The following is a 16988-nucleotide window of genomic DNA, read 5'->3' on the forward strand; positions in this document are numbered from 1 at the left end:
ATCAGTAATGTGCGAGTATTCCAATTTGTCCAGATTCTCTCCAATACTTTTGTCTCCAGTACTTGCAGACAACCTGGTGGACATAATGGCCTCTTATTGTGGTTTTGATTTGCATTTTCATAGTGTCTGTGTGCATGTTGCTCAGATGTGCTTCTTCTATTTATAATATCAATATTTTAAAAGAAGAAAACATTTTAGAATACTTACATAAACATTAAATGGTGACTCTGATGACACAAAAAAAGATAAATGTTTAATAAAAAATTCAGGTTTGGGAAATCCAATTACACATTCCACCAAAGATACCATTGCCTTTTCTTTTCTTGGACAGTTAAGATGTGTCAGGGGAAGACCATATTAATATGTTTTTATACTACCAACTGAAAATTCCCCATTATTCTACCCCCCAAAAAAAATCTGAGAAGAAAAATATTCTGAAATAATCGTGCAATATGTTGACTATTTTATTTTAATTTTCTTGTATGAGCAATTTGTTGATACAGTATCACTTTATCACTTCAAATTTATGGAGGAATTGGGTTAGCTGAATCCTAAATAAGGATAAACTTACTCAACGAGTATTATAAAGAAAAGGCTATCTCTTTTTATCTATCAGCTATACATTTTTGAGATTTTCTTAAGTTCCTGATCCAATTCTTCGAGTTTTAGGGCTATCATGAAGAGCCCTAGTACCTCTGTATGGCAGTTTAGGTCCTTTAAGAAGCAGATGCTGTGATGGAATAGGAAATAAAAGAGATTTGTTAGGGGAAATGCCTGTTTACATTTAAGGCAGCAGGAATCTGAGGAAAACTTCCAGATCATAGTAAAATTTGACACATTTAAAGGGAAATGGGTGAGGAAGAAGGATTGGGTAGAAAGTGAAAGTCACTCAGTTGTGTCCGACTCTTTGCAACCCCATCGACTATACAGTCCATGGAATTCTCCAGGCCAGAATACTGAAGTGGGTAGCCTTTCCCTTCTCCAGGGGATCTTCCCAACCCAGGAATTGAACCCAGGTCTCCTGCATTGCAGATGGATTCTTTACCAGCTGAGCCACAAGGGAAGACCAAATTGAGTAGAAAAAGGCTTAAACTGCAGTGTGACTCTGAAAGAATATTAACAAGACCCCTAATGAGTTCAAAAACAAACTATCAATTAGAGAAGTTCCATGATGTGTATGAATTAACCAGTTCTTGTAATTTCATTCAGTTGTTGACTGGCAGCATCCTGGAAATAGTGGCAAGAGGATTAATGACAGATTTCAGTGGTGCAGCAGCAGGAAGCTGCTATCAGTTTACTACATTCCTTATAGTAGTTTCCCTCTTAAATGGAAATATGGGTGACATACATCCATGGTTTCCATGCTCATCCTTTACATAGTATAAATTGACTTCTCTGTCTATATTTTTGGAACAGTTCTTTCATTGTTACTATGGAAAGCTTAGAAGAAGGAATTTAGTTAGATAAACTATAGGCCCCACCACTGCAGTTGACCTCAGGGCTACAACTGGTACTCACTTTCTTTTCTTCCATTCATACATTCTTAATTTTCCTCACTCTTACTTTCATTTCCATGATTTTGTTAATCTGGCACTATGAGCTAAATGCTTATTTCTGTAGGGTCTGTATCCTGGTGGTGAAAATCTTCTCATAGACAAGGGGACTGCTGCACACAATCATTGACATTCATAATTTGGCAAGGTAACAGCAAGTGTTAGCAAAGTAGGGTCTCACCAACACTCATCTCTGCTACCATTGTGTTAAAAAAAAAAAAAAAAAAAGTATCACTGTCTCCTGTTAATCTGCATAGAATATCCCTGCCAGAATAATTGTTTTGCTATCCCTTACTAGTCTCTGGAAACCAGGCATTCAGAATGTTCAGGTAGAAGGTGTAGTAGGCAGTTGATTAAACTTTACTTTATCTCTTGGGCTTCCCTGGTGGCTCCAGTGGTAAAGACTTTGCCTGCAATATGGGAGACCCAGGCTCAATCCCTGGGGTGGGTCAGGAAGATCTCCTGGAGAAGGGAATGGCAACCCACTCCAGTATTCTTGTCTGGAGAATTCTATGGACAGAGGAGCCTGGCAGGCTGCAGTACAAGGGTTGCAAAGAGTTGGACATGACTGAGTGACTTTCACTTTATCTCTTGGCAAAGAGTGGCCCCTCATCATTTTGGACCATATCCTCCAACTTCATAGAGGCTAGTGTTGAAAGTTTAGGCCTTCCCCAGTGGCTCAGCAGTAAAGAATCTGCCTGCAGTGCAGGAGATGCAGGAGACATGGGTTTGATCCCTGGGTTGGAAAGATTTCCTGGAGTAAGGCATGGCAACCCACTCCAGTATTCTTGACTAGAGAATCCCATGGACAGAGGAGCCTGGTGGGCTACAGTTCATAAGGTCACGAAGGATCAGACACGATTGAAGCGACTGAGTACAGATACTGGTTGAAAGCTTGGAAGCACAAATTTCCCCAGTAGATCACTGAAACTAATGATAACTGGGGACTCTCTTGCTTTCATACCTGGACCACGTATTTTACCTCCTTTGATCTTCAGTGAAGAAGTGAAGTCTCTCAGTCGTGTCTGACTCTTTGCAACCCCATGGACTGTAGCCTACCACGTTCCTCTGTCCCTGAGATTTTCCAGGCAAGAGTACTGGAGTGGGTTGTCATTTCCTTCTCCAGAAGATCTTCCCAACCCAGGGATCGAACCTGGGTCTCCTGCATTATAGGCAGATGTTTTACCATCTGAGCCACCAGGGAAGTCTTTGATCTTCAATAGTCATGTCTAACTTGATGTCATGTTAAAGTACCCTACCTCTGTGAGCCTTCTAGAAGTCATAATATATCACCAAGACTTGTGATTTCTATGGTAATGTTTCTGAATACAGCCTTCTGCCCAGTACTCACTTGCATAACTGAGTTAAACTAATCAAAGCTGTACCCTGCTTGGCCCATTGATGAACTAAAGGATCTTTGGAGATAAACTACATGCTCAGAGCATGTGAATGTAGTACACCCACAAGAGGAATCTGAGTTTTAGCAAAGTAAGGAAGAAAGATAAGGAAATAGAAAATGCTATTGAAAGTTGCTACATTGTTTAACAAAAGAGCATAACAATAAATAAGACCTGCCTCAGTGAAATTCTTATCTACTTTAGCTTCTAAATGGCTATCATCATGTCTCATTTAGATTAGAATAAAATCCTCCCAACTCAAATATTTGCTTTTGTCTTGCCTTGTTCATTTCCAAAGTCAGCAGTTTATATAACAAATGTGATTATGTAACTCTATTGTTAAAACCATTCATTGCCTTTCTACTGCCTCCAGTCCACCTATCAGCTATACTTGCTATGGCAGGCATTCATCATGTGAGCTGTTAACTCTGCAGGTTTTCAAAATCTCTGTGGGTCCAAGAACCTGCCTGATCTTGCATTTGTTTACTTTTCACTTCGGTAGCACATAAACTAAAATTGTAACAATACAGGATGACGTGCAAATCCGTGAAGTGTTCCATATTTTGGGGCTTCCTTGGTGGCTCACAAGATAAAGCATCTGCCTGCTATGTGGGAGACCCAGGTTCGATCCTGGGATTGGGAAGATCCCCTGGAGAAGGAAGTTGCAACCCACTCCAGTACTCTTGCCTGGAAAATTCCATGGATGGAGGAGCCTGGTAAACTGCAGTGCATAAAATTGCAAAAAGTCACACACAACTGAGCAACTTCATTGCTTTCCCATTCTCTTTTGGGGCTTTCCTCATAGCTCACTTGGTAAAGAATCCTCCTGCAATGCAGGAGACCCCAGTTCATTTCCTGGGTTGGGAAGATCCACTAGAGAAGGGATAGGCTACCCACTCCAGTATTCTTGGGCTTCCCTTGTGGCTCAGCTGCTAAAGAATCCGCCTGCCATGTGGAAAACCTGGGTTTGATCCCTAGGTTGGGAAGATCCCCTGGAGAATGGAACAGCTACCTACTCCAGTATTCTGGCCTGGAGAATTCCATGGACTGTAAAATCCATGGGGTTGCAAAGAGTTGGACATGACTGAGCAACTTTCACTTTCTTTCCAATTTCAAACTATTTCTTCCAGTCATTCTGAACTAACTTCAGGACTTCAGTTCACAATTCTCTACCTAGAAATTTCACGGGGACCCACTCCAGTACTCTTGCCTAGAAAATCCCATGGACGGATGAGCCTGGTAGGCTGCAGTCCATGGGGTCACTAGGAGTCGGACATGACTGAGCGACTTCACTTTGACTTTTCACTTTCATGCATTGGAGAAGGAAATGGCAACCCACACCAGTGTTCTTGCCTGGAGAATCCCAGGGATGGGGGAGCCTGGTGGGCTGCCGTCTATGGGGTCACATAGAGTCGGACACGACTGAAGCGACTTAGCAGCAGTAGCAGCAGAGTTAGAAGGACTGATTCTACTTTTTCCACCTCCAAAGCCTTTGACTGTGTTGATCACAATAAACTGTGGAAGTTTCTGAAAGAGATGGGAATACCAGACCACCTGACCTGCCTCTTGAGAAACCTGTATGCAGGTCAGGAAGCAACAGTTAGAACTGGACATGGAACAACAGCCTGGTTCCAAGTAGGAAAAGGAGTACGTCAAGGCTGTATATTGTCACCCTGCTTATTTAACTTATATGCAGAGTACATCATGAGAAACGCTGGACTGGAAGAAACACAAGCAGGAATCAAGATTGCTGGGAGAAATATCAATAACCTCAGATATGCAGATGACACCACCCTTATGGCAGAAAATGAAGAACTAAAGGACCTCTTGATGAAAGTGAAAGAGGAGAGCAAAAAAGTTGGCTTAAAGCTCAACATTCAGAAAACGAAGATCATGGCATCCGGTCCCATCACTTCATGGGAAATAGATGGGCAACAGTGGAAACAGTGTCAGACTTTATTTTTCTGGGCTCCAAAATCACTGCAGATGGTGATTGCAGCCATGAAATTAAAAGATGCTTACTCCTTAGAAGGAAAGTTATGACCAACCTAGAAAGCATATTTAAAAGCAGAGACATTACTTTGCCAACACAGGTCCGTCTAGTCAAAGCTATGGTTTTTCCAGTGGTCATGTATGGATGTGAGAGTTGGACTGTGAAGAAAGCTGAACGCTGAAGAATTGTTGATTTTGAGCTGTGGTGTTGGAGAAAACTCTTGAGAGTCCCTTGGACTGCAAGGAGATCCAACCAGTCCATTCTAAAGGAGATCAGTCCTGTGTGTTCCTTGGAAGGACTGATGCTAAAGCTGAAACTTCAATACTTCGGCCACCTCATGTGAAGAGTTGACTCATTGGAAAAGACCCTGATGCTGGGAGGGATTGGGGGCAGGAGGAGAAGAGAACAACAGAGGATGAGATGGCTGAATGGCATCACCAACTCGATGAACATAAGTTTGAGTAAACTCTGGGAGTTGGTGATGGACGGGGGGACTGGCATGCTGCGATTAATGGGATCGCTGAGTCGGACACAACTGAGCGACTGAACTGACTGACTGAATGAGCAAGTACTTTTTCTGGAATTTTATTTTCCTCATCTCAGTAAAGCAAAATTTTTACTGGCTTGTAGGCAATTCTCTGTTTGCCTACAAATATGAGCTTTTTTTTTTTTTAAAGTAACATAAAATGTGCTTAAGCAGAGGAACTGCAATTTATAAAATAATATTTTAAAGGGGATTTTGAATATTTTGTTACATTGTGGGCATTAGTAAATATTTCATTCTTACATATATTTATAGAATTTGTTTCAAAATTCTTTTGAGGCAGACTAGGAAATTGTGGTACTCTATAAAGATGATCAAACATTTTATTATTTTTAAATATACTGCAGAAATAAGTGAAGCAGCAACTGAATAAGTGCAAAATGTAGATTACTGTGAAAGCGTGATTTTCTGAATGATTTCCTGCTGGGATAAAAGAATAGTTACGAAAGTGACTGATCTTATTTATGATCACTTATTTAAAATATGTGTGAAGACCTGTGAAATTACAACCATGTTAATATTCCCTCATTATCTATTTCACTAATAGATGCTCTTAGATTCATATATCCATGACAGTAAATAATGAGGAATTAATCTTTAGTTTGGTTTTTCACTTTGAGAATTTTCTGTTCTGAAGCAGTACTTCTCAGGCTAAAGGGACAAGAATATTTTCAGTAAGTGGAAACTTTCAGAATCTTTTGAATCACACTAACATTAAATAGGTGTCTCTTCTGACTGTATCCATTTTCCAAGTAACATAGCTAGGAAAAGCACCTTCTTAGGAAGGTCAGATACACTTGTTAGAAGCTATATACTGTGAGTATATTATTAGTGAATCTCCATGGCATTAGATGCCAAAAGAAAATGGACATATTATCCCTCTGAAATTCTGACTAGTTCTAAATACCTTATCATTAGAGACATAAAAAATTGGTAATATTACTCCAAATACATAAATTCTTAATAAAACTAAAATTAGGGAAAATAAAGTGAGCATCTTAATGATCAAACATTACTGTGGTCCTTTACACAGTGGGAAAACAAAACTGAATTCCAGATAATTCAGAAAGTCTAGAAGGAGTGTAAAATTTATGAAATTTATATCAGTAATATGCATTAGCTTAATTCATCTTTTCTTAGCATTACAGTTTGATGATCAGTTTCTAAGTGTAAAATGTCAAAAAAAAAAAAAAAGAGGTGACTGGTAATTTGATTAAATTTTGAAATATCACCTCTCTTAAATTATGGTTGATAGTATTGCACCCAGTATGCCATTGTTGCATTGTCAATTTTAAATGGATATAGGATTTATAAATCTATAATAAAATGTACTAAAGGATTTTTTAAAAGGTGCCTGTACCAAACTGCATTTGAATGCCTTCAGAATTCTTCAGTCATAACAGTAAATTGATGGCGTTACTATCACTTCTTGGCAACAAATCATGAAAGAAAGGCTGAGATACAGGGGAGAAGCTTTTATTCACACACACAACTTCAATAATACAAGGGGAGTATACCCAATTACCAGTAAGCAAATTGGTTTTTGTAGACATGTCTATATTTCACAAGCTTTCTCCATTGTGAAAATTTCAACCAAAGATATCAAATATAGATGTGCACACACAGAACAATTCTCTAATCAATACCACAAGATTTGGAGACAAATGAGAAACAGTTTGCTTCATGAAAGCCGGAACTATGTTCCTGTTTATTGTAAGTTTGCTTATGCTTTTGATTTACCATTATGCACTTTTTCCTGCAGACTTCTGAGACTTCCAGAACTCAGTGAGCAATCACGTTTAAAGTTTAAAGTAAATTACCATTGAATTACATAAATGTTAAGAATACCATGTATGCATGTGTGTGTAAGTAGCTACACAGAATTCAGATTAGAAAGAATGTAAATGGTTCAAAACAATAGACTAAAAAGTAAGACTTTGTAAAGATAAATTAAAAGGAGGGGAATTGTCTATGTGTCCAGCTCTCATTTTAGATGTAGTATGGGCTTCCCTGGTAGCTCAGCTATAAAGAATCCGTCTGCAGTGCAGGAGACCTGGGTTCGATCCCTGGATTGCACAGATATCCTGGATGAGGGCATGGCAACCTGCTTTAGTATTCTTGCTTCCAGAATTCCATGGACAGAGGAGCCTGGCTGGCTGCAGTCCATGAGGTCACAAGGCTTGTGGGAACAACTGAGCGACTAAGAACAGCACAGCACATGCATATTTATAGAGATAAAGATGTTTTATTTTTTAACAACATGCATTTTCAATCTTCTCTTTCTTATAAAAACAATTTTTGAAACAAATACACTAAAAAAATGTACCATTGGTAACATTTTCTAAAGAAATGCTTAAGATTAGTCTACAGATTTGATCTTAGAATTCCTTGTCTTTGTGACAGAAGCATTCTAATTCTGAAATCAATTTTAGTACAATATTATTGCTTTTCTTAGAGTATATTAATGGAGAAGGCAATGGCAACCCACTCCAGTACTCTTGCCTGGCAAATCCCATGGGCGGAGCCTGGTCAGCTGCAGTCCATGGGATAGCTAAGAGTAGGACATGACTGAGCGACTTGACTTTCAGTTTTCACTTTCATGCATTGGAGAAGGAAATGGCAACCCACTCCAGTGTTCTTGCCTGGAGAATCCCAGGGACAGGGGAGCCTGGTGGGCTGCCTTCTCTGGGGTCTCACAGAGTCGGACACAACTGAAGCAACTTAGCAGCAGCAGCAGCAGCAGGAATATCCTTTAAACTTCATTCCTTTTTCTTCCCCATTTCCCCCACATCTAAGAAAGGTAATGTGAAAGACTGGCTGCCGGGGTCCAGCCCCAGTGGATCCAGGGAATTCGAAGCGGGGACGGCGTTGGTGAGGAAAAACTTATTTAGAGATATAAGATTAGATTAGGAAGAAATAGTGTAGTAGGAAAATTTAGGCGGAGAAAAGAGGGTGAATAACTTGGCTTACGGGGAAAACCAATAAAACTCCAGACAAGGAATTTGTACCATCTACGTTAGGGCACCGGCGTCCGTTTGAATATCGGAGAGTGTCCTGCCTTGGGCTCTCTCTCTTACAGATCTTAGAAGCCGGGACAAGTAAGTAGACATGGTGAGCCTCCCCGCTCCAGGTGGGAATTCAGCTGGAAAAAGAAAAGAACGACATAGGGAAGCCCAGCATTGATGCAAGACTTCAAAAACTATTTTTCAAAGTCAGCTTATATACTCCAAGTTGTACCTAATGGAATATGCAGAGTTATGCAGGGGCAGCAGTCCTGACCCTCATTGAGACAAGGCTTTCTTTTTGCATACCCTCCCGTATACAAAAGGTCTCAGGTGGTTTACATTATCTTCTGGCCAAGAGGCTTGTTAACATTTTTATGGCTCTCTTCCTGGATAACTATCAATCAGAAAACTCCTTTTCCCTAGAAGTGTTTTTTCTTTACTCTGCATCACCCTCAAAGTACTAAATAAACTTACATTCCTGTAGAACAAAGGTGCAGTGGGTTATAACAAAGAAAGTACTTAACGCAAAGATCTAATGTTGCTAATGCCAGGGCTACTACCTGTTTTTCTATATACAAACTATATCTAAAAATAGAGGATATGAAAATTTGGCAGCAAGTATTGGCTCAACAAATGAAACTTTTAATCAGTCCTATTCTAATGATTTTGACTCCTCAGAAGCCCCTACATTCCTAGGATCTTTTAAGCTTCCTGTGCCTCCCACAGTCAGGAGGCCTCAAACAATCACATGCGCAGCTGTAGGAGTCCTGCAGGCAGGCTAAAAAGCCATCAGAGGGGTTTTTGGATTGAAACACTCGTATTATGCCCAGGTGATTTATTATCTAGAAGCTCTAATTTTTTCCAGAAAAACGTTGGGGGGGGGGGGGGGGCGGGGACAGTCCCCTGTCAATGACAGAAGAGTAGGTGGAAAGCATAACACAGTAAAGCAGGCAGATTCTGGTCTTGGGGGGTGGATGCTCAGGAATTTCCAGGGGGAATCCCTGAAGCCGATCACGTCCTTGCGTTTTGTCAGGCTTCCTTCTGCATGACCTTGTCACCGGTGGGATTCCTCATGCTGGCTCCCAGCAACTGGCTGCTGGATTCTTTGCTGCAGAGGAAAGTTCAAGCCATGTAAGTCCTAATTCCACAGAAACCCTCATCTAGGTTCCATCCTTAAACTTCATAAAAACCTAAAGACAGTCCTCTTTTCCTCCTTTCTCTTCTACAAGCCAGTTTTCAGAGCAGTTTAGAAAGTCTGCACTACTCTCCCCAGAAAGCCTTATCATTTTAGTAATAAACCTTTCGCAAACCTCTTGGGATATGCATGTTGGTGTGAGGGACATTATCATTGTCAACATTTGAATCAAATTTTGGAATCCATTCTGACTCTGAAGAGTAGATACAGTAGTGAGCATACTATACTCAATATATTCTTAAACATAAGAATAATGAAAATTTATGTTTTTGTGATTTGATTTAAATATTATTGCTTTATAATTAAAGGGCTGCAACTATATGAAAGAAAATAAAATGGAAAACATACTAATACTATGTATTTATTGTGCATTTAGGGGCTTCCCTGATAGCTCAGTTGGTAAAGAATCTGCCTGCAATGCAGGATACCTGGGTTTGAACCCTGGGTTGGGAAGATCCCTTGGAGAAGGGAATGTCTACCCACTCCAGTATTCTGGCCTGGAGAATTCCATGGACTGTATAGTCCATGGGGTCACAAAGAGTCGAACAGGACTGAGCAACTTTCACTTTCATTGTGCATTTAAACTTAAAACTGTTTCTAAAGGATTTTAATTGCTATAGAATGATGCACTTTTCCATAAAAAAATGTAATCCATTAAAATGAGAAAAAATGTTAAATGAGTATTCAGTTTTAAATGTTATTTGAATGTTATTCATTTAAAAATTGTAAAATAAGCATGTTAAGTAGTCATGTACTGCAAAATAATAAATTTATTTTCACAGTATGACATGGCAGAATTTGTAATATGTTAGAGAGAATTACCTGCATCACAGTTCATGAGTCTGGTTTCTTAAATTAAATTAACTATTATTAATGTCCTAAAGAAATGACATCAGTAAAATTATAAAAGCTGTAATTGATGATGAGAATGTCAATGTTAATTCCACTCTGCAGTAGTTGTTTTAGTCAGATAATAGTGTTTTTTTAACCTGATTACATTAAGAAATGCTGGCATTTTATATCATTTGTTATTTGAAGTAAAATTGATAAGACCAAAATCAATGAATTTCTAATAGAAGTGAAATAAATTGGATTGTCCTACTGTTACATGTTTATATCTAGTTTTTTTGACAACTTTTTTTTTTTACATTATGCAACATATTATGCTCTCTTGGTGATTCTGGTCTCTTTCATGGCTATAAAAATGTGCTGTTGACACCCAAGTTCACATCTCTGATCATGAAATTTATTTTCAGCTACCTATTTCAACATTACTTGTGCGTCAGACTTTTTGAACTCATATATACAAAACTGTACTTGTAAGCAACCTTCTCTTTCTCAGGAATTGTTTTATTAGGTATTTAAGCCAAAATAGTTGGAATTATCTTGTTTAATATTTTCCCTCATAGGTCACATCTAATCTGCTCTCTAATACTTCCAACTCTATTCCCAAAATATACCCAGAATCTGATCATTTTTCAGAACTTAGACTTATGTACAACTCTTATGACCAACCTAGATAGCATATTAAAAAGCAGAGATATTATTTTGCCAACAAAGGTCCATTCTGGTCAAGGCTATAGTTTTTCCAGTGGTCATGTATGGATGTGAAAGTTGTACTGTGAAAAAAACTGTGAAGGGTTAATGCAGCCACAATAGCGTAGTGGAGATGTGCCTGCAAACGGGACTCTCTGCTCGGGCTGAACGTGCTTGCAAATGAGGCGTTCTGCCAAGGAGTCTGGACACAGCCTTGAGTTTAATGGTCCCTTGCAAACGAGGGAACATTCCCTTCTTGTGATAAGGAGAAAGAAAGGGCTTTGGACAGACTCTGCAGTAGACAGGGATTTCACTCCCCTTGCTGTACGATAACATGTATGCACCTGCGCTGTACTGAAAAGGCTTAGTCATGCAGTCTGGAATTCTGCCTAGGGGGCTTTATAAAAATAAACCGTAATTAGTTTTGCGCAGTTTTTTTCCTCTGGCAGGAGCGGTGTATTGTCTGTCTCTTGTGTGTCTCGTGTGTTTTGTCTTTGTGTCATTTTGCTCGCAACAAACTGAGTGCCAAAAAATTGATGCTTTTGAACTGTGGTGTTGCAGATGACATTGAGAGTCCCTTGGACTGCAAGGAGATCCAACCAGTCCATCCTAAAGGAGATCAGTCCTGGGTGTTCATTGGAAGGACTGATGCTGAGGCTGAAACTCCAGTACTTTGACCACCTCATGCGAAGAGTTGACTCATTGCAAAAGACCCTGATGCTGGGAGGGATTAGGGGCAGGAGGAGAAGGGGATGACAGAGGATGAGATGGCTGAATGGTATCACCGACTCAATGCACATAAGTTTGGGTGAACTCCAGGAATTGGTGATGGACAGGGAGGCCTGGCGTGCTGTGATTCATGGGGTCACAAAGAGTCAGACACAACTGAGTTGCTGAGCTGAACTGAACTGTGGACAAGCTAACATCTTTGTTTACTTGCATTACTGCAGTAGATTCCAAGTTACTCTACCTTTTAATAATCTTGACTTTTTCAGTCTATACTCAACAAGCAGTAAAAGTGATTGTGATATAACTTCAATCAGTCATATCATGCCAATGTCTCCCCGTTGCATAAAAACAAAATCCTAAAATGAACTTTAGGTTCTGTAGGATCTGGCTCTTGTTATTTCCCTAAATGTCTGCTTTTATGTTTACATACTCATCTAAAAAAAATGCCATTTAAATTTTATCTCAGGGCCTTTGCACTGGTCGTTTTCTTGACTTTAGATGTTCTTACACTAAATATCTGAAAGTCTCAGTCCCTTACCTCCTCAGTTTTTCACTTCTTTCTAATAATTTTTATGTAAGAATCTATTTTCATATACTTTCAACTACACATTTTAGCTAGTGCACATTTTAAAAACCTACTTATAGGTGGTGGTGGCTTAGTATATTTACAACTAATAATGAGTTTCCCTCATATCCCTGGGTAGCCAAATAGACTACATAATTTTTGTGCTGTTAAAACTCCCTATGCATTATTTTCCCTTTCCCCTTTTATGGTTGGTGCAGGTGCTCAAATCATCAGAGCCTCAAGATATAAAAAGGCATCTAAATCACCATTTCTAGTAATATTACCACTCATAAGGACAATTAATTTGAAATCTATACGAACAAACAACTTTCATATCATTTGGGCTGCATACTTTATGGTATATTTCTTAAAGCAATGTTTTTTTTTTTTTTATTAATACACCATTCTATGTAAAATCCAGAGAAGGCAATGGCACCCCACTCCAGTACTCTTGCCTGGAAAATCCCAAGAACGGAGGAGTCTGGTAGGCTGCAGTCCATAGGGTTGCTTAAAGTTGGACACAACTGAGTGACTTCACTTTCACTTTTCACTTTCATGCATTGGAGAAGGAAATGGCAACCCACTCCAGTGTTCTTGCCTGGAAAATTTCAGGGATAGGGGAGCCTGCTGGTCTCTTGTCTATGGGGTGGCACAGAGTTGGGCACGACTAAAGCGACTTAGCAGCAGCAGCAGCAGCTATATAAAATCACTATCTTCTGCAATCCCAAAGCCTTTCTTTCTCTACTTAATTTCTGGCCGTGACATTTGTCAATCGTAATGTACACAATATTTTACTTATTTACCTGTGCATTATACCATGGTTTATATAAAAATGCTTCTAATGTGGTCATTGTTGGGATCTACTCCAGCAATCTGCTAGTTGTTTCTTTTTTTTCCCAACTCCAAGACTTTCTCTTTGGGGAGTACCAAAAGTTTCAAAACCTCTTCCTGTGCAAGCATTGTATATATTTACAGTATCTTCAAGCAATAAAACCCAAATCTGTCTCTATTTGTGATTCCACTTGGATGCTCATCTATTCTGAAAACTACTAATGTAGTATGAGACTCTCACTGCCATTTATTTGAATTAAAGATGAATATTGTTCACTTTTTTCCTTAAAAGAATGAAATGCTAGGAATGACAAGAAATTTCTGTGACCAAAATTCTGTTAATATTATCTAATTTCCATACCTTAGTGATAAAAATGGAAATTCTATATAAATAATATCCATACCCCCTCAAATAGAATGTATATTTTCAAGGATAGAAGATTTTGTCTGCTTTGTTCAGTGCTATATCATAGCACCTAGATTTGTACCTGACAAGTGGTAGGTAATCATTATATATTTATAAAGAAAGAATAAATATTTTTCTACCTATTTGATGAATGAAACTGTCACAGTTTAAAGAGTGTGGTCTTTGTAGTTGAATTGGTCTCTAAACCTGAAAAATTACATACTGGGTACTTAGATTATGTAGTCACTGAACCACTCTGTGTGTTAATTTTCTCAACAATAAAGTGGACATGATGATAATAATAAAGCTAATCTTGGTTTTTAAGAATTCAGTGAAAAAATTCAAGAAGTATTCTATAAACAGAACCTAGGATACTTTTAACATGTAAGATATTATTAATTTTTAATCTAACATTTTGGGATGTTTTTCCTTTGTATCAGATATATTATATAAGTTGATATAGCTTAAAATAAACAGTTTTAATAATTTTGTTTATGATTGTTTGCGTAAGCTTATAATTATGGGACTCTAAGATTGGACACAAATATAATCTTTGAAATAGGTATTTTTAAAGTTTTTGTTTCATTTATCCTTTGTAATGTTTCCTAGAACCTACATTATGAAAGAACAAACACTGATCCTTTTTTTTTTTTCTCTTATTACGTGGTCATACTGTAAATCTACTTCAAAAGTTCTGGAAAATATTACCATCTAAACTCTTGACTTCCTGACAGTAGTCTTTATTTTGTTTGTTTGTTTGTTATTAATTCTAGGGGGAAGACGTGATAGTTTCCATTTTTGATAATTGATCCTGACATAATTCCATGTGAACTAGGTAGAGAAGACAAAAAGTAGAAATATTATACAACCAAAGGATGTATGATGGGAGAAGAGTCACTCGAGAAAAGTGAATAGGAAGTATATGTTATATTTTTTGTGTACTAATTTGAAATCTTCCTAATTTAAACATATAGTAATTTTCAGATTTAAGTGAAAATGCATGCACTAGCAGATTAATCTGGAGATGTAACACCTATTCTTGGAATATGCTCACTAAGTCTGTTTTCTTAGAATTTTGAATTCTTCTGGGAAACATGTATGAAATAAATGAAGTGTTTCAGAGATAACATTTCTACAAAGTTTCAAGATTTAATTATTTTTTCAAAATGAAAGGGATTTGTTATCCTAGTGTTATCTTCACCATTTGTAAAGAATTAACTCAAAAGCAAACATTTTCCAGTGGTCTAAATTAATAGATTCCAGATATTTATAGATCCCTCCTTGTTTCACAACAGCTAAAGGAAAATTTTGCTTCAGAAAGCACCATACTTACTTTATTTTTAATCTCTGTGATTATACCTAATCAGTAGACAAAACATACAATAAAAACTCTCAATGTATCAAAATTATGAAAGAGCAGAACTTAGATAAATAGACAGCATATTAGCAATGCCTTCACATCTACTTCTGCTTTATTGACTATGCCAAAGCCTTTGACTGTGTAGATCACAACAAACTGTGGAAAATTCTTCAAGAGATGGGTATACCAGACCACCTTACCTGCTTCCTGAGAAATCTGCATGCGGGTTAAGAAGCAATAGTTAGAACCGGACATGGAACAACCGACTGGTTCCAAATTGGGAAAGGAGTACATCAAGGCTGTATACTGTCACCCTGCTTATTTAACTTATATACAGAGTACATCATGAGAAATACTGGGCTGGATGAAGCACAAGCTAGACTCGATTGCCAGGAGAAATATCAATAGCCTCAGATATGCAGATGACACCACCCTTGTGGCAGGAAGCAAAGAGGAACTTCTTGGTGAAGGTGAAAAAGGAGAGTGAAAAAGCTAGCTTAAAACTCAACATTCATAAAATGAAGATCATGGCATCCAGTCCCATCACTTCATCGCAAATAGATGGGGAACCAGTGACAGACTTTTTCTTGGGCTTCAAAATCACTGCAGATGGTGACTGCAGCCATGGAATTAAAACACACTTGCTCCATGGAAGAAAAGTTATTGACCAACCTAGACAGCATATTAAAAAGCAGAGAAATCACTTTGCTGACAAAAAATGTCTAGTGAAAGCTATGGTTTTCCCAGTAGTCATGTACAGATTTGAGAGCTGGACCATAAAGAAGGCTGAGTGCCAAAGAATTCATGCTTTTGAACTGTGGTGTTGGAGAAGACTCTTGAGAGTCCCTTGGACCACAAGGAGATGAGAGCAGTCAATCCTAAAGAAAATCAGTCCTGAAATTGATTGCAAATACTGATGCTGAAGCTGAACCTCCAGTACTTTGGCCACCCAATGCAAAGAACTGACTCGTTAGAAAAGACCCAGATTCTGGGAAAGATTGAAGGCAGGAGATGGACGACAGGGAACAAGATGGTTGGATGGCATCGCTGACTCAAAGGATGTGAGTTTGAACCAGCTCCGGGAATTTGCGATGGACAGGGAGGCTGGGCATGCTGCAGTCCATGGGGTCCGGGTCACAAGGAATGGGACACTACTAAACAATTGAACAGATTGACTACTAACCTTTTTACATACGAATTGAAGTGAGAGTTGCTCAGTCATGTCCGACTCTTTGTGACCCCATGGTCTATAGTCTGCGAGGCTCCTCTGTCTATGGGATCTCCAGGCAAGAATACAGGAGTGGGTTGCCATTTCCTTCTCCATCTGACCCAGGGATAAAAGTAGACCATATAGTAATTTATTTCATGATGTTCTAATGGCTAGAGCAAAACATCTGTCTTTAAGTCCCTTGTAACACTACTAATAATATCTTCTTTTACTTAGGAATTCTATCGGTTTTTACTAATATTCATATGTAATATAATATCAGTGAATACTTAGTTTCTATCACTGCTGTTTCTTATTAAGAAGAAAATCATTTGTATAATATCTGTATTATTTGCTATATAAGATTATCAAAAGTTTCACACAGACTTATGATCTTCAAATAATGTCACAGTCTATAAACTAGTACAACCTTGAAGTACATGTTAAGCACTTTTTGCTACATAATAATTATTTTAATATGTTTAGTTTGTTGCCCTTCCCATTAACTACATGTAACCTTTTCCATATACTTAGAAGGGTGATTCCTCTAAAACCACCTAAAACTTTGGACAGGTTGAGATTATAGAGTCAAAAAATCCTCCATGTTCAGATGCTTAATATTTCATGTTTTCTTCCCACTAATCATTAAATCATTCAATATTTATCG

At 38.3% G+C, this 16988-nt stretch overlaps 1 non-coding gene across 1 annotated transcript; it reads right to left on the reverse strand.

Annotated features, from left to right (window-relative positions):
• Nucleotides 1-2685: 2685 nt before the first annotated feature.
• On the reverse strand, nucleotides 2686-2757 carry TRNAY-AUA (transfer RNA tyrosine (anticodon AUA)). Its single transcript has one exon. It is a non-coding gene; the product is annotated as a tRNA-Tyr (tRNA).
• Between the last annotated feature and the right edge of the window lie 14231 nt (nucleotides 2758-16988).

The sequence above is a fragment of the Budorcas taxicolor genome, chromosome 14 (genome assembly GCF_023091745.1).
Source record: "Budorcas taxicolor isolate Tak-1 chromosome 14, Takin1.1, whole genome shotgun sequence".
Taxonomy (NCBI): domain Eukaryota; kingdom Metazoa; phylum Chordata; class Mammalia; order Artiodactyla; family Bovidae; genus Budorcas; species Budorcas taxicolor.